General features: G+C 36.1%; 1 pseudogene; it reads right to left on the bottom strand.

The window, feature by feature from the left end:
* Positions 1 to 1,866: 1,866 nt before the first annotated feature.
* Positions 1,867 to 24,681, bottom strand: part of LOC106701014 (peptidyl-prolyl cis-trans isomerase A-like) — a 117,815-nt pseudogene continuing 95,000 nt past the window's right edge.

Below are 24,681 nucleotides of genomic sequence, written 5' to 3'. Positions count from 1 at the left end.
TTACATAATTGTATTAGTTTTGCCAAATATCAAAATGAATCTGCCACAGGTATACATGTGTTCCCCATTCTGAACCCTCCTTCCTCCTCCCTCACCATACCATCCCTCTGGGTCGTCCCAGTGCTCTAGCCCCAAGCATCCAGTATCGTGCATCAAACCTGGACTGGCAGCTCGTTTCTTACATGATATTTTACATGTTTCAATGCCATTCTCCCAAATCTTCCCACCCTCTCCCTCTCCCACAGAGTCCATAAGACTGTTCTATACATCAGCGTCTCTTTTGCTGTCTCGTACACCGGGTTACTGTTACCATCTTTCTAAATTCCATATATATGCGTTAGTATACTGTATTGGTGTTTTTCCTTCTGGCTTACTTCACTCTGTATAATAGGCTCCAGTTTCATCCACCTCATTAGAACTGATTCAGATGTATTCTTTTTAATGGCTGAGTAATACTCCATTGTGTATATGTACCACAGCTTTCTTATCCATTCATCTGCTGATGGACATCTAGGTTGCAGTTTTTGTTTTTTAATGTAAGCTACAAATGATGTATGTTAAGTTCATCTGATCTAATACTGATATTTTCTCACTGATTTTCTTTTTGGATCATCAATCAACTGATGTAAGTGAGGTATTAAAGTATGCTATTTGTTACCGTTTTACTGTTTATTTCTCTATTTAGGTCTGCTAATATTTCTTTTATATTTAGGTGCTCTTATATTGGAGCTTTTACATTGGTTGCATACATATTTACAAATTGTCATATCCTCTTGTTAATTTCTTTGTCACTAGGCAATGTTGTTGTGTCTTTCTTTATAATCATTGTTTTAAAGTGTATTTCATCTAAGTATAGCTACCTCAGCTATATTTTGGTTTCCATTTGTATAAAATATCTTTTTCCATCCATTCATTTTCAACATGTATGTTCCTTTACAGTTCAAGCTGACACTGTGATCAACATAAAATAGACTGCTTTACATATGTTACTGTATATATGCTTTGTGGTAACTACAAAGCAAAATGATGTTTAACTGATACTGAAGCTGAAGCTCCAATACTTTGGCCACCTGATATGAACTGACTCACTGGAAAAGACCCTGATGCTGGGAAAGGTTGAAGACAGGAGAAGAAGGAAACAACAGAAGATGAGATGGTTGGATGGAATCACTGACTCGACGGACATGAGTTTGAGAAAGCTCCGGAGCTGGTGATGGCCAGGGAAGCCTGAGGTGCTGCAGTCCATGGGGTCGCAGAGAGTCGGACACAACTGAGCAACTGAACTGAACTAAACAAAGCAAAAACCTATAGTAGATACAAAAATGATAAAGAAATCTAAGCATACCACTAAAGATAGCCATGATACCACAAAGGGGAAGAGCAAGAGAAGAAGAAAAGTACAGAGAGGAACTACAAATTAGTCAGAAAATGATGAACCAAATGCCAACAGAAGCATTTCTTTGAGTAATTTCTTTAAATTCAAGTGAACTAAATTCTCAAATCAGCAGACATAGAGTAGCTGAATTGATAATAATGAAAAACAACAATGGCAACAATAAGAAGACATATATGCTGCCTACAGAAGACAGTGAATTATTTGAGTAGTGGAATGGGATCCAAATAGAGCCAATGATATTTAATTCTCAAAATCTTTTGACTAGTGTTTTTGTTGTTGCTTAGTTTTTATTTCATAATCATAAACTTAAATCTGCAATACAGCTAAACTTAGAGAAAGATAAGGAAAATATCGAACTCAAAGAACTTCAGTGAGAACAAAACTTATAAGATATATTGAGCAGATGGAATTGAAGGGGTGCTCTCATCAGCTATAAAAGGGATGTTTTGATGGTTAAGACAAAACACAAGTCAAATTTCTGAGATTTGTACACAGTCAGCAATGTTGATCTTCTTTCAGGTTTTGCCATTCCTGGACTCAAAGCATTCCATGGCTTCCACTATATTCATGCTTTCACCTTGCCAAAGACTACAAGCTTTGGTAGTAGTCTTTCAACCACTTGGTCTTGACAATGCATGTAAAAAACTGGAAACTGTTTGTCTAGGGGCCAGTGTTTGCCATGGACAAGGTACTAGGACCCACATGTTACAGGATGAAATTTTCATCAATTTTTTCCCCATAGATGAACTCACCACTAGTGCCATTATGGCATGTGAAGGCCCCACCCTGGCATATAATTACAAGAAGTATTCTGTGAAGGCAGGAACTTTTATAATCAAATCCTCTCTCCCCAGTGCTCAGAATATGAAGGTTTCTGCTGTCTTTGGAAGTTTGTCTTGCAAACAGCTAGAAGGAGATGCAGCAGAAATGTCAAAGAACTCAGGGGGGCTGACCATGGCTGGGCAGCACAGGAGGCTGTGGGCTGGCAGTGTCTGCAAGGCCTGGAAAAGTGAAAGTGTTAGTGTCTCAGTTGTGTCTGACTCTGAGACCCAATGGACTGCCAGGCTCCTCGTCCATGGAATTCTCCAGGTAAGAATACTAGAATAGGTAGCCATGCCCTTCTCCAGGGGATCTTCCCGATGCAGAGATCAAGCCTGGGTCTTCCTCATTACAGACAGATTCTTTGCCATCTAATTCTTTACCACCAGCAAATCCCCATGCCAGACCTGTAGGTAATGTTAGAGAGACCATTCCTTTTCACTTGTGCTGCCAATAGAGAGGTCCAACACTGGGTGGAGCATGTCTGAAAATATCTCAGACATGTGAAAGGGAAAAAGGGAAAATGAGGGAAAATACCCTGAATATATTCACTATCTGTACATCACATCTCACACAGAGCTACTACTACATTTTTTTTTTGTTGGTTGTTTGATTTATTTTCTCTTGTTTTATTCAGCTTGAGCTGGTTGTTTTTGTTTTTGTTTTTTGGTGACTTGCATCTAAAAGAATCCTGACAGGAGCACATTAATGACTATAAGTTTTTTAATATTATTTGAAACTCTGGACTGCATTATCAAGAAATTTGGAGATTTTAATCCTGAGCAGAGAAACTCTAAGAGAATTATCAGGATAGAGTGATCTCATTGGGTCCTGGAAATTGTTCTCTGACAAGCTAAGATATAATGACAGCAATACTGCTATTGGAAGTGAAGCTAATTGAGTTTCCCATTCTACCACTTCTTCAGTGGCATCCTGATCTTCATGTATAGTTAAGTGGAGCCAGATAGGACAGGAAACTGGGCCAGATAGCTAGTGATAATTATAAATCTACTGACTGCCTTATATTGTGTTTTGTGACAATTCCATTAGGATGTATCAAACATGGTTATTAAATGCTAATTTGTATGAAAACAAATTTAGATTATAGGATCTTGCTCTTAGATTAAATAACCAAAAGGTCTGATACAATTTATTTCTGTTATTATCAAGGACATTTATATTCAAGAGACTAAATTTTGTGTGGAGGATACAGTAGTAAGGAAAAATAGTTATAGAGCTTACAATCAAGTGGAAAAACAGAAAATGAAACATAGGGTGAAGTATATAAGGGATTGAATTTTCCACATCTGTTCCAATTTTCTTCTAATGGCTTTCCTGTACAAATTCTGAAATTAGTAGATGCATTTTCTAGTCTATCTTGATGCCAGGGATTTAGATGTAAATGTGGTTCAAATCAACTTTGTTGCTGTTGTTCAGTCACTGAGTTATGTCCTATTCTCTGCGACCCCATGGACTGCGTACACCAGGCTTCCCCGTCCTGCAGTATCTCCCAGAGTTTGCTAAAACTCATGCCCATTGAGATAGCATTGATAGTGATGCTATCTAACCATCTCATTCTCTGCTACCCTCTTCTTTTGCCATCAATCTTTCCCAGCATCAGAGTCTTTTGAAATGAGTCAGCTTTCCACATCAAGTGGACAAAGTATCGGAGATTCAGCTTTAACATCAGTCTTTTCAATGCATATTCAGGATTTATTTGCTTTAGGATTGACTAGTTTAATCTCTTTGCAGTCCGAGTCTTTTCCAGCACCACAGTTCAAAAGCATCAATTCAGCTCTCAACCTTCTATATAGTCCAACTCTCACATCCGTACAGGACTATTGGAAAAAGCATAGCTTTGATTATATGGACTTTTGCTGGCAAAGTGATTTTTTGCCATGAAGTGATGCAACTGGATGCCAGGATCTTAGTTTTTTGAATGTTGAATTTAAATCAGTTTTTTTTTTTTTAAATAGCATTTAATATGATGCACTCTGCATAGAAGTAAAATAAGCAGGGTGACATTACACAGCCTTGTACACATTTCACAATTTGTAAACAGTCTATTGTTCCATGTCCAGTTCTAACTGTTGTTTCTTGACCTACATATAGATTTCTCAGGAGACAGGAAATGTGGTCTGAAATTCCCATCTCTTTAAGAATTTTCCACAGTTTGTTATGAGCCACACAGTCAAAGGCTTTAGCCTGGTCAGTTAGGCAGAAGTAGATGATTTTTTTTTTTTTTTTTTCTGGAATTATCTTGCTTTTTCTATGATCCAACAAATGTTGGCAATTTGACCTTTTGTACTTCTGCGTTTTCTAAATCCAGATTGTACATCTGAAAGTTCTCACTTCAGGTACTGTTGAAGCCTAGCTTGAAGAATTTTCAGCATAACCTTGCTATCATGTGAAATGAGTGAAATTGTATGGTAGTTTGAACATTCTTTGCCATTGTTCTTCTTTGGGATTGGAGTGAAAACTGACAGTCCTGTGGCTACTACTGAGTTTTCTAAATTTCCTGACATATTGACTGCAGTGCTTTAATAGCATGTTCTTTTAGGATTTGAAATAGCTCAGTTGGAGTTCCATCATCTCCACTAGTTTTGTTTGAGGTAATATGTCCTAAGTCAAGGCCCACTTGACTTCACATTCCAGGATGCCTGGATCTAGGTGAGTGACTACACCATTGTGGTTATCTGGATCATAAGACCTTATATAGAACTGAACTCCATTGGAGAGGAATGGAAATTGCAGGAATGTGGTGTCCATTCTGTTGCTGTATATTGTAGCAGGCAAGGTGTTGATTTGGAGGTAAAGACTGGTAGAAGTTTTTATGTTTGAGTCATGGATACGATTATATGTCTTTTCTCCCATAATTTTTATTCTCTAAGTATCTAAAGATCTCTTTAAAATTATTATTGCTCAAACTATGTTAATTAGACTCTAACAGATTTGGTATTAGATCTAATCCCTTCAATCTATTTGTCATTTCCACTATATAATCATAAGGGATTTGATTTAGGTTATACCTGAATTAGTGGTTTTCCCTAATTTCTTCAATTTAAGTCTGAATTTGGCAATAAGGAGTTCATGATCTGAGCCACAGTCAGATCCTGGTGTTTTTGCTGACTGTATAGAGCTTCTCCTTCTTTGGTTACAAAGAATATAATCAATCTCATTATGGTATTGACCATCTGGTGTTGTCCATGTGTAGAGTCTTCTCTTGTGTTGTTGGAAGAGGGTGTTTGCTATGACCAGTGGGTTTTCTTGGCAAAACTCTGTTAGCCTTTGCCCTATTTCATTTTGTACTCCAAGGCCAAATTTGCCTGTTACTCTGGATAACTCTTGACTTCTTACTTTTGCACTCCAGTCCTCTATGATGAAAAGGACATGTTTTTGGGTGTTAGTTCTAGAGGGTCTTGTAGTTCTTCATAGAACTGTTCAACTTCAGCTTCTTCCGCACTACTGGTTGGGGCATAGACTTGGATCACTGTGATACTGAATGGTTTGCCTTGGAAATGAACAGAGATTATTCTGTCATTTTTGAGACTGCACCCAAATACTGCATTTCAGACTCTTTTGTTGATTATGAGTGCTACTCCATTTCTTCTAAGAGATTATTGCCCACAGTAGTAGATACAATGGTCATCTAAATTAAATCTGCCCATTCTAGTATATTTTACTTCATTGATTCCTAAAATGTTGATGTTCACTTTTTCTATCTCCTGCTTGACCATGTCCAATTTACCTTGATTCATGGACCTAACATTTCATGTTCCTATGCAATATTGTTCTTTTCAGCATCAAACGGTGTTTCCATCACCAGTAACATATATTTTTCCTTTTCATACTGTTCCTGGGGTTCTCAAGGCAAGAATACTGAAGCAGGTCACTGTTTTCTTCTCCAGTGGACCATGTTTTGTCAGAACTCTCTACCATGAGCCATCAGTATTGGGTGGCCCTACATGACATGGCTCATAATTTCATATCTATAACTAGTAAGTTCCAAATCTGAAGGAAAATTTTACACATCAACGGTTTCAGAGAGGATTTATGAGGTTTAAAATCATATTTGTCATTCTTAATAGTGATTAGATATAGAAGCCAAATATAAATACAAGCTACTACTCTTTGTGCATCTTAATTTCTCTCATCTAAGCCATATGTGGTATTTCATAATACAAAATAACTCAAAACCCTCCAACTTCTTCCTGTCTTCTCTCCCATACTTTTATTTTTAAAATGAAGTCTCCCACATGCTCCTTTAATGGAAGGGAAAGTGATTAGAATGAGACTTTTCTCTCTAGAGGAGGTGAAACGTTGGTTCTTAGCAAGAATAATTTTGAGTTGGAAATGGCTGAAGTTTCCTTTGTTTTTTGTATCTCATTTTGAAGGAAAAGTTGATAAATGGATCAGGAAGGGCAAAAGGAATGCCATCTCTGTGAAGGAAATTGTTTTCGTCATGGTAGTTATGCTGGTCATAAAAAAAGAAAGGAAAAGTTAAAATGCACAAACAAGAAAAGAGAATCTTATTTTTATTGTCAACTTGCTTAGTATTGTATTTCTTTTGAAAAATATTTAGTTATGTATTACCATTTTTAAACTTATTTCCTTATCATTGATGTTCTTTAAGAGTCTCTGTGAAAAGCCAATTGAGTTTTTCCAATCAACTGGCTACCAATGTATCTTTGAAGGACAGTTACTAAAATGAGGATCTAGAGAATAGAAGTCAAGCCAGAACTTCTGATCTCTAGTTGAAAGCACCACCTACTGGGTAATAGAAACATCTACTGCTTTTAGCATCTGACCACAATGTCAGTAAATGAAACCTGAGTCAAGGGGAAAGAATAACAAAATTATAATTCTGTTTACAGAAAAAATAAATTCCTTCCATATGATTGTATCTATCTGCAAACAAAATGGCAAAAGAAACTTTTTGCATCATTCAAATTATTTTTTCTGGCATTCTTGCCACAAAAATCATGATTCCTAAAACTACTTAGAGTTTGCATAAAAACACTCAGGAAAATAGGTTTTCAAAATCATAGAACATTCTGTCAATAAATGTAATAATTCTTGAGCAATCTTTGAAATGATGGGAACATTATCAATGCATTTCCTACCTAGTCAGGAGGTATTTGATTCTCAAGTCACACTATTTTGTCTTTTATAAGCCAGGAGAATGATAAAGAGAAATTTCATAGACACATTTTGACAAAAATGAAGAAAATAGTTTTCACAATTCTATGAGTCCTAAAATCTTTTCTTTTTACTATCGTTGGTGATGGAAAATTCCAAGTTATCCCCAGTTTATCTGGCAAACGAATATGAATCACAAATGCATTTAAATATGAACATTCTCAGGTGCAATTTAGATCTGATGTTGACAAGTACAATTCAAGGATTTTAGCTATAGCCTAAAACATTGTGAACAGACTTTTCTTTTTAGCCAAGTACAGTGTTTTGTTTTGAATAGGAAATTACTCTGGGAATTTTTACTATTAATTGGTAGAGACTGTGCTATCATACTGTCTGTTCAAATAGATTGTGAAACTGAGAGAAAATTCAATATCACTGAGCAAGACTCTGTTAAATTCAGAAAGTTGTGGAACAATCAATCAAACAGTTAATCAGAATGAACTCAGAAATAACTTGTCCTTTAAAATATCTGAGTCCCAATATTCATCACTGTCTTGAATGTATAATGATTATAGTGCAGTATTGCATTATCAGAAATTTGTAATTTCTTATTACACCTTCCATTCTAACTTCCCTCTTTCTTAGCTATGTAGTTACAACAGTAAAGAAAACACAGAGGGATGGTACGGGGAGGGAGGAGGGAGGAGGGTTCAGGATGGGGAACACGTGTATACCTGTGGTGGATTCATGTTGATATATGGCAAAACCAATACAATATTGTAAAGTTAAAAAATAAAATAAAATTTTAAAAAAAGAAAACACATAAAAATAGTTAATCATACAAAATCTAAATTTCTTTATTTTTTCATTGTGGATAGCATGTCTTCCTCTAGTTTGGATAATATTCATTCAATATCAAATACTTATGAGACAGGTTATGTGATTTTCCCACTTCTTTCCCCTTCTCAGTGTTTCCTCTCTAGGAAGAGCCATTCACTGACACATCAATGATTTAGAATCCCACTTGTGATTTAGGTAATATTTTAAATACCAAATTTTTAAAGAAAGTGCCAGGTAACTTCTGTTAATCCCTGTTTCCTAAAATATTATTCTCTTCAACAAACTTACTCTCTTCCACCTCTCTTTTTCTTCCATCTCCTTTACCAAGTTTTCCTCTTTAATCTCACTGCTAAATATAGGATTTCTTCAGAATTTGACAAAATGGAAACTCTTTACTTATATGATTGCATCCATTCTTACATATTGTGTAGAAATTCTGTACTGAAAGTGTCAGTCGCTCAGTTATACGATTCTTTGCTAGCCCATGGACTGTAGCCCGCCAAGCTCCTCTGTCCATGGGATTCTCCAGCAAAAATACTAGAATGGGTTGACATGACTGTGTCCAGGAGATCTTCTTGATCCAGGGATCGAACTGAGGTCTCCTGGATTGCAACCAGATTCTTTACTGTCTGAGCCACAAGGGAAGCTCTATACTGATAATACCCAAATGTATGTTTCTAGACTGTTCCTCTCATTTGAACTTCAGATACACATATACAGCAGCATAATTGATGGATGTATTTTTCAGTATTTGAAGGCATTTAACATAAAACTTTCTAATTTTTCTACTATCCTGCCCTTACCTTCATTCTCCTTACCCAAATCTGCTACTTCACCAAACATTCTATCCCCATCAATGGCCCCCACCCTTAGGTACAGAGAAAAAACTATAGCATCATCCTTAACATCATCTTCCTGGCAACATATCAGACCACCAGCAAATCTCCATTAATTCTATTGATATATCCAAAACATTACAGACCTGTCTGTTGTCTATTTCACTACTGTCTCCTTGTTAATCTGAAGTCTCAGAAGAGAAGCTTAATAAGTATTTGTTAAATACATTTATATACGACTGAATCTAGTCAGTTAGTCAATTCCCTTCAAGTCATGCCAATCCTCTTCTTCCCTTACACATATAATTCTTTGTGCTTCTTATCAGATTTTTCATTCTGAAAGACTGAATTTTACTTTCTTTCTTCATTTCTGTACTTTTACCAGTTCTCAAATTCATTGAGAATTTCTCTCTTGATATCCAGTATCTAATTCTTATTCTGAAAACCGAATTTTAAATATCTATTAAAATAAATTAGGTAGTTAAAATAAATATCCCAAACAGTGGTAACCTAACCCTTTCGGTCTCCACCAACACTGTTTTCTATTCTTTTCTTGCTATTTGAAAGGTTGCCAGTATGAGCCATGAACGACGCTGGGATTCTTGGCCTGCAGAGGTGAGGAATTCAATCTGGGGCCAGTGACGAGACTTAATCACTCAGAGCTTTTGTGTGATCAAGATTTATTAAAATATAAAAGATGTAGAGAAAGCTTCTGACATAGACATTAGAAGGGGACCAAAAGAGTGCCCCCTTGCTAGTTTTTAGCAAGAAGTTATAAACCTATTGCTATTGCTAAGTCACTTGAGTCGTGTCCGACTCTGTGCGACCCCATAGACCGCAGCCCACCAGGCTCCCCCATCCCTGGGATTCTCCAGGCAAGAACACTGGAGTGGGTTGCCATTTCCTTCTCCAATGCATGAAAGGGAAAAGCGAAAGTGAAGTCTCTCAGCCGTGTCCGACTCTTAGCGACTCCATGGACTGCAGCCTACCATGCTCCTCCACCCATGGGATTTTCCAGGCAAGAGTACTGAAGTGGGGTGCCATTGCCTTCTCCTATAAACCTATTAGCAGGCTGCTAATTAGAGAAAAGAAATGTCTCAAAACTCAGAGAATAGCACCAGGTCCCTCACCCACAACATGCATTTTGAGACAACATTGGCACAAGGTGAGTCATCCTGAGCCATAAAACAATTGACATGATTCTTGAAGAAAGGCAGATTTCCAAGCAAATATACAGTCTCATAAACATAGCTTAAGACAACATTTCCATGAATAAAACATACTGGTTTGTTGAGTATGGGTTCTGAGTCTTGAAGAAAAACAGAATCTAAGGTAAATACATAGTTATTTATCATAGCTGAAGAAAAAATATTTCCATAAGAAAAACACATTGGTTAGCTCAAGGTTTGAGAAAAGTTAAGTTTAGGTGGAACCAGGTGTCATCATGGCAATATAGAATTTTAGAAGAAACCTTTTAATTTTGTATATGAAGTGAAGTCGCTCAGTTTTGTCTGACTCTTTGCAACCCCATGGACTGTACTACCAGGCTCCTCAGTCCATGGGATTTTCCAGGGAAGAGTACTGGAGTGGGTTGCTATTTTCTTCTCCAGGGGATCTTCTCGACCCAGGGATCGAACCTGGGTCTCTCCCATTGTAGGCAGATGCTTTACCGTCTGAGCTACTAGGGAAGCCCAATTAGAAGGGGAAAAAATCTGACACTGGTAGTTTGTTTCTTCCTGCCTCTTTAGAGAGAGATTAAACAACAACAACAACAAAAAACTTCTGATGCTTGCAGTCTATTTCCTCCGTTTGGAGACCCCTAGCCTTCCTGCCTGTTACCCTCTCACTGATTATTTATTGTCCTAACTTTTGTAATAAGTATTTCCTTCATTTTTAGTTTCAACAATTATTAAGAAAATTATAAACAATGCAATTGAATTTTCACTATTGTGGTTTATTTATTCTTATAATCTTACTGTGCATATTCTTTTTTAATTTGTATAATTCACTCAACATTTTATTACAGATGTGGTCATTTTGCTTTGTGTAGTATTATCTAATTTATTTCTTTTTCAATATGAAATGCCACTGGGCAAAATTAATACAATATTGTAAAGTTTAAAAATAAAATAAAATAAATAAAAGAAAAGAAAAGAAAAAAAAGAAATTAAAGTATTAAGTGGATGTATTTCTAGTTATATTTTCTATGACTGTTCCTAGTTATGTTTGCCTTCACTTCCTTTTCAGCTTTTAGTCAAACTACTTTTTTCCCCTAATGGTAAAATCATTGGAAATGGCCTTATTCTTCTGCAGTTTCAAATTAAATATAGCAATAAAGTCACAATTAAGAAGAAGACTTTGTAACCCATGTTGATGATCTTGATCTTTACATATTTTTCATCTTTAACATTGACAGTGTAATTTCTAAGTATGCTGCAGAGCATTAAATATTGTCAGCATTTCCTTAAAGACTGAATCATAATTTCACTTTTTTCCTCGTTTGCATCATGTGTTGTTGGAAGTTAGTCTCTGTTCAAAATGAGAAAATATTTTCTAACAAAACAGTGTTTATTTTCTTGTTGACAGTTATATATAAACAATAAATTGGACAATAAATAAATAAATAAAGAATATATCACTTCTTCTTTTTATATCATTTATTCTTATTCTTTTTAAATGATCCCTTGGGTTATTCTGCTTTTAATTGTTATCAGTGATATTGAAGGAGGAAACAGTCAGAACAGGCTCCATCTTGAAAGCAAGACTCTATCTTGGGCAAGAATGTGGTCTTTGAGTTATATGCCCAGTATCTATGGAAATGACATGCCAACTGGAAAATCAGAACCCCCAGTGGAAGAGCCCCAGGGCTCATACCTAGAGTCTCCATCACCTAAAAGAATATGCTAATTATCTGTGTAACCAAATATAATAATAAATTCTATTATTCTTATTGGGGTATGGCCACAGGCCTATTGATAATTGTCCACTGTTAACTACCTAGGTTTAAGGCATACGAATCATGAGTTTAAGGCATACAAATCATGGATTAACTTTTATGGTGTCTTTCTTTTCCTTTGTTCAGACTAGTTTCAGAGAATTTGGGAGGTGGGTTTGGGCACGTACACTTAGTATATATAAGGTTTCCACAAAAACTGGTCGGGGACCTTGGCTAAGAGGAAACTCTGTAATATACTGGTGTAATAAACTGCAGTCCACTATCTGTATTGTCCTTCTGAGTGAGTTTGTTTCCCAGAACGCGTGGCTACAACAATATGTCAAAAAAACATTCTTGGATGTGTTTGCTCGGCTATTTGTATACACAAATACCTCTAGGTTATATGGAGACATCAGCTTTCAACTTCATTAGATGAGCCAAACTCTTTTCCAATTTATAGTCTATCTAGAAATGTAAAGGAGTTCTCCATCATCAATAATCCTTATTATTTTCATTTTTTTGCCAGCCTAATTTGTAGAGTGGTATCTCTTTGTGATTTTGTAATTTATATCCATGATTATTAATGCTTTTTTTTAAATGTGTTCTACTCATTGTATAGGGGACCTATAAAAGTCATGTGCCTATTTTTTTTCAAATGTTCTTAAATTTTTCTATTGATATGTAGAAATTTGTAATATATTCTGAAGCTTTTTGTCAGTGATATGTATTGTTGATATCTTTTTCTTATCTGTGTCTTGCATTTTTCTTTCTTTAAAATGTCTTTTGAATTAAAAAGATCTGTAGTTGAGTAAGCATTTTGTATATCTTATTTAAGGAACCTTACCTTACTCAAAGTAAGGAATATATCATTTTTTAGTGTATATTTTAAAAATCTTCATGATTTGGGTTTACAGGAATATTTTTAATCCAACTGCAGTCAGTTTTGGGACAGAATGACATTGTAGTCCAGTTAGCAATTTTTCTATTGGATGTCATATTATCCTAAACAATTGATTTAAAGATGTCTCAATTTGTTCAGTTCAGTTCAGAAGCTCAGTTGTGTCCAACTCTTTGCAACCCCATGAATCACAGCACACCAGGCCTCCCAGTCCATCACTAACAATTTGTTACTGAGAAACAGTAGACATTTGTGTTGTACATCAAATATGAAGTGAGAAATATTTGCTGAATTTAAACATGAATTGAGACATACTGCTTTCAAACAACGATACAATTTTTGATAGTGACTTATTAATAGAAACTTAAATAACCAAAAAATAGAAACAAATTGGAATTTTATATGGAGGGATATTAGAAAGTCTGTTTAATATAAGTGATGCTGGGAATATTGAGATTCTGGATAAGTAAGAGAGAGATAGTGATACATAATCAGAAGATGAATGGATTATAATTCATAAGATCCAGTTCATGTTCCACATTCACCCCTATTACTTATATAGTGGTCAGGAAAAAAATCATTTAAGCTCAATGAGCTTCAGTTATTTTTGTTTTGTTTTGTTTTTGGTCTGCAGAATATCAGCAGAATCTGAAAACTGAGATAAAGGTGATAGAATCTTCTTAAAATATAAAACTTTACTAATACTAAAGCGGTGGCTGCGCGGGCACAGGAGGTCCTAGAGGAGCTATCCCACGTTGAAGGTCAGGAAGGATGACAATGAGGAGCTATCCCTCATCCAAGGTAGGGAGCAGCAGCTGCACTTTTCTGGAGCAGCCGTGAAGAGATACCCCATGCCCAAGGTAAGAGAAACCCAAGTAAGATGGTAGGTATTGCAAGAGGGCATCAGAGGGCAGACACACTAAAACCATACTCACAGAAAACTAGGCAATCTAATCACACTAGGACCACAGCATTGTCTAAATCAATGAAACTAAGCCATGCCCTTGGGGCAACCCAAGATGGGCGGGTCATGGTGGAGAGATCTGACAGAATATGGTCCACTGGAGAAGGGAATGGCAAACCAATTCAGTATTCTTGCCTTGAGAACCCCATGAACAGTATGAAAAGGCAAAATGATAGGATACTGAAAGAGGAACTCCCCAGGTCAGTAGGTGTCCAATATGCTACTGGAGATCAGTGGAGAAATAACTCCAGAAAGAAGGAAGGGATGGAGCCAAAGGAAAAAAAAAAAAAAAAAACCAGCTGTGGATGTGACTGGTGATAGAAGCAAGGTCAGATGCTGTGAAGAGCAATATTGCATAGGAACCTGGGATGTCAGGTCCATGAATCAAGGCAAATTGGAAGTGGTCAAACAGGAGATGGCAAGAGTGAATGTCAACATTCTAGGAATCAGCAAACTCAAATGGACTGGAATGGGTGAATTTAACTCAGATGACCATTATATCTACTACTGCGGGCAAGAATCCCTCAGAAGAAGTGGAGTAGTCATCATGGTCAACAAAAGAGTCTGAAATGCAGTACTTGGATACAATCTCAAAAACGACAGAATGATCTCTGTTCGTTTCCAAGGCAAACCATTCAATATCACAGTAATCCAAGTCTATGCCCCAACCAGTAACGCTGAAGAAGCTGAAGTTGAATGGTTCTATGAAGACCTACAAGTTCTTTTAGAACTAACACCAAAAAAGATGTCCTTCTCATAATAGCGGACTGGAATGCAAAAGTAGGAAGTCAAGGAACAGGCAAATTTGGCTTTCGAATATGGAATGAAACAGGGCAAAGACTAATAGAGTTTTGCCAAGAAAATGCACTGGTCGTAGCAAAGACCATCTTCCAACAACACAAGAGAAGATGCTACACATGGACATCACCAGATGGTCAACACCAAAATCAGATTGATTATATTCTTTGCAGCCAAAGATCAGAAGCTCTATACAGTCAACAAAAACAAGACCAGGAGCTGACTGTGGCTCAGATCATGAACTCCTTATTACCAAATTCAGACTTAAACTGAAGAAAGTAGGGAAAACACTGGACCATTCAGGTATGACCTAAATCAAATCCCTTATGATTATACAGTGGAAGTGAGAAATAGATTTAAGGGCCTAGATCTGATAGAGTGTCTGATGAACTATGGACAGAGGTTTGTGACATTGTACAGGAGACTGGGATCAGGACCATCCCCATGGAAAAAAATGCAAAAAACGCAAAATGGCTCTCTGGGGAGACCTTAAAATAGCTGTGAAAGAAGAGAAGTGAAAAGCAAATGAGAAAAGGAAAGATATAAGCATCTGAATGCAGAGTTCCAAAGAAAAGCAAGAAGAGATAAGAAAGCCTTCCTCAGCAATCAATGCAAAGAAATAGAGGAAAACAACAGAATGGGAAAGACTAGAGATCACTTCAAGAAAATTAGAGAAATCAAGGGAACATTTCATGCAAAGATGGGCTCAATAAAGGACAGAAATTGTATGGACCTAACAGAAGCAGAAGATATCAAGAAGAGGTGGCAAGAATACACAGAAGAACTGTACAAAAAAGATCTTCATGACCCAGATAATCATGATGGTGTGATCACTCATCTGGAGCCAGACATCCTGGAATGTGAAGTCAAGTGGGCCTTAGAAAGCATCCCTATGAACAAGCTAGTGGAAGTGATGGAATCCCAGTTGAGCTATTTCAAATCCTGAAAGATGAGGCTGTGAAAGTGCAGCACTGATTATGCCAGCAAATTTGGAAAACTCAGCAGTGGCCACAGGACTGGAAAAAGTCAGTTTTCATTCCAATCCCAAAGAAAGGCAATGCCAAAGAATGCTCAGACTACCGCACAATTGCCCTCATCTCACACGCTAGTAAAGTAATGCTCAAAATTCTCCAAGTCAGGCTTCAGCAGTACGTGAACCGTGAACTTCAAGATGTTCAAGCTGGTTTTAGAAAAGACAGAAGAACCAGAGATCAAATTGTCAATATCTGCTGGATCATGGAAAAAAAAAGAGAGTTCCAGAAAAACATATATTTCTGCTTTATTGACTGTGCCAAAGCCTTTGACTGTGTGTATCACAATAAAGTGTGGAAAATTCTGAAAGAGATGGGAATATCAGACCACCTGACCTGTCTCTTGAGAAATTTGTATGCAGATCAGGAAGCAACAGTTAGAACTGGACATGGAACAACAGACTGATTCCAAATAGGAAAAGGAGTACGTCAAGGCTGTATACTGTCACCCTGCTTATTTTACTTCTATGCAGAGTACATCATGAGAAACGCTGGGCTGGAAGAAGCACAAGCTGGAATCAAGATATCCGGGAGAAATATCAATAACCTCAGATATGCAGATGACACCACCCTTATGGCAGAAAGTGAAGAGGAGCTCAAAAGCCTCTTGATGAAAGTGAAAGAGGAGCATGAAAAAGTTGGCTTAAAGCTCAACATTCAGAAAACTAAGATCAATGCATCTAGTCCCATCACTTCATGGCAAATAGATGGGGAAACAGTGGAAACAGTGTCAGACTTTATTTTTGGGCTTCAAAATCACTGCAGATGGTGACTGAAGCCATGAAATTAAAAGATGTTTACTCCCTGGAAGGAAATTTGTGACTAACCTAGATAACATATTCAAAAGCAGAGACATCACTTTGCCAACAAAGGTCCATCTAGTCAAGGCTATGGTTTTTACTGTGGTCATGTATGGATGTGAGAGTTGGACTGTAAAGAAAGCTGAGCCCTGAAAATTGATGCTTTTGAACTGTGGTGTTGGAGAAGACTCTTGAGAGTCCCTTGGATTGCAAGGAGATCCATCAGTCCATTGTGAAGGAGATCAGCCCTGGGTGTTCATTGGAAGTACTGATGCTAAAGCTGAGACTCCAATACTTTGCTCATCTCATGCAAAGTGTTGACTCATTGGAAAAGACCCTGATGCTGGGAGGGATTGAGGGCAGAAGGAGAAGGGGAGGACAGAGGATGAGATGACTGGATAGCATCACTGACTTGATGGACATGAGTTTGAGTAAACTTCAGGAGTTAGTGATGGACAGGGAGGCCTGGCGTGCTGTGATTCATGGGGTCACAAAGAGTCAGATACGTCTGAGCAACTGAACTGGAACTGGAGAGTGGATATCTAGTTGTAAACTCTAAATTAAAGATAGTATCTCCCTTATTTGTAATTTACAAGAAACATACTACCCTTAAGAAAATACATAGTACACACATAATTTTTTATTAGATACACAATTTAATTCCGTATTTTATAACTAAGAATAACAATCTAAAAATGATAAATGATTAAGAAATATTTAATTAACATGACAGCTTGATGAATTTTCTTTTAAGTATAAAACTTACTAAAAGGGTGTATAAACTATACTGCTGACTCAATTTTAGTCTATCTCTTTAAAAGAGAGACAGGACATACACAGAGTAAGAATCTCACAAGGGAACTCATTTTTTTTTTTTAATTTGTTTTGTTTTATTTAAGTAAGTAATTTATTTACATTAGATATTTGATTTACAATGTTATGTTTATTCCTGATATAAAGCAAATTGATTCAGTTATACAATACATGCATTCTTTTTCATAGTTTTTTTCATTCCATTGTGGTTCATCACAGGATTTTTTTAGCATAATTAATATTTATACAACTTTCACACCACAACAGGATACAAATTCTATTCACCTTTCCATGACTATAAACCAGGAGACACTGGAACACATCCAGTAACATAAAACAACATGCAAAAATGTCATGGTGTAAAGGTTTTGAAATCATATTGTGTGTTTTCATATCACTGTGGAATTATATTAGAAATCAATATGAAAAGATACTTAAAAGTAATCCTTATATCTTCAAGTGCAAATGACATTTACCAAGAGAGACCTTGGACTTGGCCGTTGAAAGCCTCATTAAAGTTAAGAGACTGAAAAATCACAGAGGGTGATTGCAGAGAGAGAGAGGAAAAAAAAAAAAAAAAAGAAATTTAAATGAGAAATTAATATCAAACATAGTTTAAAAACTCTATATATTTAGAAAATACATATCCAACTTCTGATAGACATTTTTTACTATCGTAATTATGTTTCATTGTAACATCATTGTAACATTATTGTTCAACAGAAAATAATAGAATTCTGTGTCACTAAAACACTGATTTAATAAAAAAGTGTTTGTTCACTTTTTAAAATCCAGATGAACATTAGAATTATCTTGGAATTTTTTTGAAAAATACAAATGTCCAGCTTTTTCTCCAAAGCTCCAGATGTGATTCTATTGAGCGGCCATGTTTAAAAAACAACTGGACTATATGATGATCTTTTACTTATATCTTGTGTGTTTCATTTTTTTCTCCTTCATATTCAATGTTCCCATTTCATTTAGTTTATGTTTTCCAACATCTCCATTTTTTTCTTGTTATTCTTTCTCAAGTCTTTATCAAAAGTAGTAGAAAAGCTTTTTTATATATAGTATGGGAAACTTTTTTTTCTTTTTCCAAAGAATCAGACAAATGTAACTCTTTCATTTATGCTTGGGATGGATAGTGTTTATACTCCATTTTGAATGTGCAGGAATGGCTGGAAGCAAAACTCTCCATTCTGTGCATTTTAAACAGTCCCTGACACATTAAGAAACTATAGGAAGGATGCAATCAAATTAACCCCAGAAGAGAGTAATTGAGCCAGAATGCACATAGAGAAGAATGGGAGGATTTTTTCCTCCTTTTTCCTGTCAAATAAAGTTAAAAGAATTAATTCAGGCCCAAAGAAGTCTGTTATCAGGAGATCAATGATGTCAGTTCCTATTTGTGTCATAAGTATAGGGAATGTGTACACATAACCAAAAAGAAAAAGAAAAGAAAAAGTCAAAGCAAATAACAAATTCAAGGGAGAAAATGTGTGGCTCAGTCAGTCTAAGATAAATTTGAATTAACCTTTTCTTATACAGAAGCTAGCAACATGCTATAACAGGGTGAAGCTGGATATTGCTTGTTTAAATTATGAATGTGTTTCTAATAAAACTGCAGTTTCCATGGTATTAACATTCCATTTCACTTATTTTCTATGTCACACATCTTATTTCTATATTAATTATTGCTCTATAGATATCAGGCAATTTGTTTTTCAGAACAGTCCACTAATAATCAAGCATGAGATTCACATCTTGATTGATGGTTAATATCAGAGAGAATTTTCCTGAGCATAATCAGCCGTGATGACCTTTTGAACAGTAATATATTTACCATGGACAGAGGAGCCTGGCAGTCTACAGCCCATCGGTCGCAAAGAATCAGACATGATGGAGCAATTGAGTACACACCAAACTTTAAAATTGAAAATGTTTAGTACTGTAAAGGAAAATTCTGTATACATAAACCATGATGACCATTTATGAAAACATTACCTAATAGAGTATGAAAAAAGGAGATATTCTGATTTATCATGGTCAACAGTCTATGCTAGTTTCAGGAAAGTTGCCATACATTGACTAAACAAAATCCTTATAGCATATTTGCATGTTCTAGAAGGACAATAATTATATTTGTATTGAAACACTTTATGTAGGTAAGCAGTTAGTGGGAAGCTGCCACTATATTTGAAATTATGATCTGCTCACTCATAGTCACTACATCTAAAAATGTATTTTGATTATTGGGTTTCCAGAATGTACCAAGTAGAATGTGTTCATATATGTTTGTGTGTAGTCTTTGAAGTGGTTAGGTATTACCTCACTTTTCTATTTTATAAATGAAATGTTAAAAATAGGTAATACTTGATAAATTATTTGATGTCTTTGCTTACAGCCATGAAAAAAATACAATCTTTAAATTTTAATTTGAAAAAAAATGTACAATTGTACTCTTTTATGATGTGGTATGGGCTTCCCTGGTAGCTCAGATGGTAAAAGCATCTGCCTACAATGTGGGAGACCCGGGTTTGATCCCTGGGTCAGAAAGATTCCCTGGAGAAGGAAATGGCAACCCACTCCAGTACTCTTGCCTGGAAAATCCCATAGACTGAGGAGCGTGGTAGGCCCCAGTTCATGGGGTCCCAAAGAGTCAGACAAGACTGAGCAACTTCATGATGTGGTATACATCATAATACATATATTTAATTGGGGTATAATTCATAGATGCCATTAAGGATTTAAAAAATCAGAACCTGTCCAGCAGCAATCAGTGCTGTTAAACTTTGGGAAAAAAGCAGTCTCTATAAGTAGCCATATAGCAAAGACCCTAGACATTTGGAAAGGATGTGTGGGAATTTTTGATACTGGCCAGATTGGTGGGAACTGGGAATAGCTTCTGAAGGTGATCAGGAAGGTTGGAGGAGAGTACAGGCAGAATCTTGAGTCACATGTTTAAACAAGTTAGCAAGGAGGACCTTTGTTAAAAATCTAGAAGAGATGTTATATTAATTATTTAAAAAGACAAAATAGTGGGATAGGGAAGGTGAATCTCAAAATATACTCTGTACTAGAATACATTATCTAGAGATTTTTGACCTCTAGTACTACCACAAAAAATAAAATATTGGTGCATTTGCTGTTCTTTGGTTAGCTTTATTAACTACTTGACTTTGCTTAGCATAATCCAAAAAGAAATGTTTAGCCTAATACACAGTCTCCTCCTTAACTACTGCACCATCCGGTTTTTCATGAAAGAATGTGAAAATACTTTCATTATAGTTCTGTAGAAATTTTCTATTTATTTGCAAGATTGTCTGGCGGGTGGGGGATGGGAAGACTACCATAATCTGAGATTTTATGTCATTGTTGTTTAGTTGCTAAGTCGTGTATGACTCTTTTGAGACCGCATGAACTGTAGCTTGCCAGGTTCCTCTGTTCACAGGATTTCCCAAGGCAAGAATCCTGGAGTGAGTTGCCAATTCCTTCTCTGGGGGATCTTTCGTCTCTTGCCTTGACAGTGGATTCTTTATCACTCAGCCACCAAGGAAGCTCTTTTGTTATATAGGACAATGGATAAAAATGAGACGAGAAACAGTCAAATCTTCCATTGAAAGAGCAGAAAAATATCAGTAGGTGAGAGGAGAGAAATACAAGACATTTAAATTAAAAAATAAATAAGTAAACTGTCCACCTAAATAAAAATGTAAATAGCAACAAGTTCAAGTTAAGTTTATTTGAAAATAACAGAGGAATGGCAATTCAGGTAACCCATGTTTTCACAAGCTATAAATGAGTCCATTGAGTGTTTAGGGTAGACTGTATTTATAGGCAAGGAATAGAAAGAGGGGAAAGTCCATCCAGAGTGCAAACAATACTTCTTTGGCTTGAGGATGGGGATAAATTCTTGGCAGATGTTCATTGATAAAGTTTGTTCTCTGTGAGTCATGTATTTATGAACAATGAGTCTCTCAGTTCTTAAGTTCCATTCTGCTGAGCATGCATGGGTAAGATTCTCCATTCTATATTGTGCAGTTCCGTTTTAGGTTACAATCCTCTCAGAAAACAAAAAAGTAAAGTAATAAGTATTCAATGAAGATTTGTTTTAACGTTTTGTAAGATGCACATTAGGATAAATATTTCATTGCTTTTCTGCTGATTACAGTAAGTTGCCTTGGTCTAAGTCATTTAAAGCCAATGAGTGCACCATTTTTCTAGTTTAGTCACTCACATTTGGATTTAAGAGCACATGCAAATTAGGATATTTTTTTTTTAATGTGTTGTTTGAAATATCCAGAGACTTGAAACTAATGTAGTAAGTAATCATTTCCTTTGACATACATAGTTATCCACAGCTAGTTTAGTGTTTATTGTAGACTGAAACTAGACCTTCAATTTAGTGTTTATTTTTTAGTGTTTTATAATGTTTTTATTTATTTTATAGTACTTAGTGTTTATTATTTAGTTTAGTTTTTTTTTTTTTTTTTTTTTAATAGACTGAAACTAGACCTTTAAATAGCTATGGAAATGGTGTTGGAATTCACACCTCAAAACTTACCTTTTCAGATTAGAGACATCACTGTTTTTTATGACATTTATATTTGTTATCTGTATCTAAAAAATAGCTTGTGTATATGAGTGCTCAGTCTCTTCAGTTGTCTCTGACTCATTGTGAGCATTACTAAAAGCAGAAATTCTCTGTGAAACTGAATTTATTTGTCTTATTCATTCAACATGGATTCATTAAGTTATAGCTTAATTGACAAATATTTAATAGCATCTACGATGCTCCTGCTAAGTCACTTCAGTCGTGTCCTACTCTGTGCGATCCCATAGACGGCAGCCCACCAGGCTCCCCCATCCCTGGAATTCTCCAGGCAAGAACACTGGTGTGGATTGCCATTTCGTTCTCCAATGTATGAAAGTGAAAAGTGAAAGTGAAGACTCTCAGTCGTGTCTGACTCTTCACGACCCCATGGACTGCAGCCTACCAGGCTCCTCCGTCCATGGGATTTTCCAGGCAAGAGTACTGGAGTGGGGTGCCTTGCCTTCTCCTATATCCATCTACTATTCTGACAGCTGCAGATATGGCAGTAAGCAAAAGAAATAACAATTTCTGACCTTTTCCAGAACAGTAAAAATGTCTCTTTGCATCTAGTTGAGTGAGGTGACTAGTAGAAATGAAATCAAAGCACTAACAAAGAAAGTGAGGATGAGGGGAGGATTCTTGAAGGAATTTGTAGTAAATTTTAGTTGTTTTATTTATTTATTTTTTCCTTTGAGTGAGATAAAATCATTGGAGAAAATTCCTCTTTTTTAAGGAGAAACATGACAGGTTTTCCTAAAAGAAGACAACTCTGACTACTCTGTGGGAACAAAAGTGAAAGCAAAAGACTAGGTAATAAACCAAAAGTAATGATAGTGGTTTGGGCTAGCTGACATTTACTGATGCACTGGAAGTACCAATGGTGGGGCAAGGCAGTGTAGAAGTGAGGAAATGGGGGATGCTCAACTACTGGGTGTAAGACATGCTGCAAGTTGTACAACACAGAGAATATAACCAGTATTTTGTAGTACTGTAAATGTAGTGTAATTTTAAAAATTGCATTAAAAGTTTTAAAAAGTAAAAAAGTTAATGATGATCTTTTTTTTTTTTTTTTTTTCCCATGGTTGTTTTTGTGTTTGACAACTGAACTAATTTGCCATCTTCTGATAAAGGGAAGACTGTAGGAAGAACATATTTGAATGGTGGCGAGAAATATCAAAAGTCATCTTTGGAAATATTAATTTTGAAAATTTTCTAGATATCCAAGTTAAGTTATTGAGTCTGTGGTTGATTACATGAATTTGACGTTCAGGGGAACATTCTATACTAGGCATGCCTTTTGGACCTATAACTATGTAGATGACCATTAAGACTGAATGAGGCAACCATGGGAGAAGGAGCTCAAAGTAAACACTGGGTACTCCAACAATTAAGGTTGGAAGATGAAAAGTACTGAGCAGAGAAACAGAGAAAGAATGACCAGATAGGTAGGGAGAAAACTCAGGAAAGTAATATGTTTAAGGAAGAATGTGGATCAACTGTACAGAATGCTGTTAACAGAAAAGTAATAGAATTACGAATTGACTGCAAAGTTTTATAATGTGGATATCTTTGAAGATCTTGTCAAGAACAGTTTTAGAGGAGCATAGTTGGTTAAAGCCTAATTGCAACGTTTCAAAAGGTTAGAGGAGAACACAGAAATAAAGGGTAGAGACAATACTTCAAGGAATTTTAATATGAAAGGGAGCAGAAAAGTGGATGGACAGTCATTGGAGAAATATGTGGCATATAAAGAGAAGATTTGTGTTATGATTGTAAAATTATGGCATATTTGATTAACAATTTTCAGAGAGGAAAATTTTGTTCTATATTCAGAAAGATAAGCTAAAAATACTCAACATACTTAGGCAGCTTTCCCTCAGAACATTTTGACACTTTGGTGTTGTGCATAAAATAATTTTGAAAAATTTACATAACTCAAGTTTGTAAATTTCAGTTCCTTATATTTGCATTCTGAAGTACTATATGTCTTTTTTTTAATTTAATTTTTAAACTTTACAATATTGTATTAGTTTTGCCAAATATCAAAATGAATCCACTACAGGTATACATGTGTTCCCCATCCTGAACCGTCCTCCCTCCTCCCTCCCCTACCCTCCCTCTGGGTCGTCCCAGTGCACCAGCCCCAAGCATCCAGTACCGTGCATCAAACCTGGACTGGTGACTCGTTTCATACATGATATTATACATATTTCAATGCTATTCTCCCAAATCTCCCCACCCTCTCCCTCTCCCACAGAGTCCATAAGACTGATCTATACATCGGTGTCTCTTTTGCTGTCTCGTACACAGGGTTATTGTTACCATCTTTCTAAATTCCATATATATGTGTTAGTATACTGTATTGGTGTTTTTCTTTCTGGCTTACTTCACTCTGTATAATAGGTTCCAGTTTCATCCATCTCATTAGAACTGATTCAAATGTATTCTTTTTAATGGCTGAGTAATACTCCATTGTGTATAGGACATGAAGTACTATATGTCTTGTTCAGTTATTACATATTTTATTCTTAATAGAGGGCTTAGATCTCTTGTCTAGTAGGTGTTTTAACCTGTTCACCATGACTGGGGATATAAGAGTTATGTCTAATATCAAAAAAGGGGCTTCTCTGGTGGCTCAGATGGCAAAGAATCTGCCTGAAATGCAGGAGACCTGGGTTCAATCCCTGGGTTGGGAAGATCCCCTGGAGAAGGAAATGACATCCCACTCCAGTATTCTTGCTTGGAAAATCCCATGAAGAGAGTTGCCTGGCAGGCTATGGTTCATCGCGTTGCAAAGAATCAGACATGACTGAGCAGC

This window comes from Bos mutus, chromosome 15 (genome assembly GCF_027580195.1).
Source record: "Bos mutus isolate GX-2022 chromosome 15, NWIPB_WYAK_1.1, whole genome shotgun sequence".
NCBI lineage: Eukaryota > Metazoa > Chordata > Mammalia > Artiodactyla > Bovidae > Bos > Bos mutus.
The sequence above is the reverse complement of the archived record's forward strand: the minus strand, read 5'-3'. Positions and strand labels throughout refer to the sequence as shown.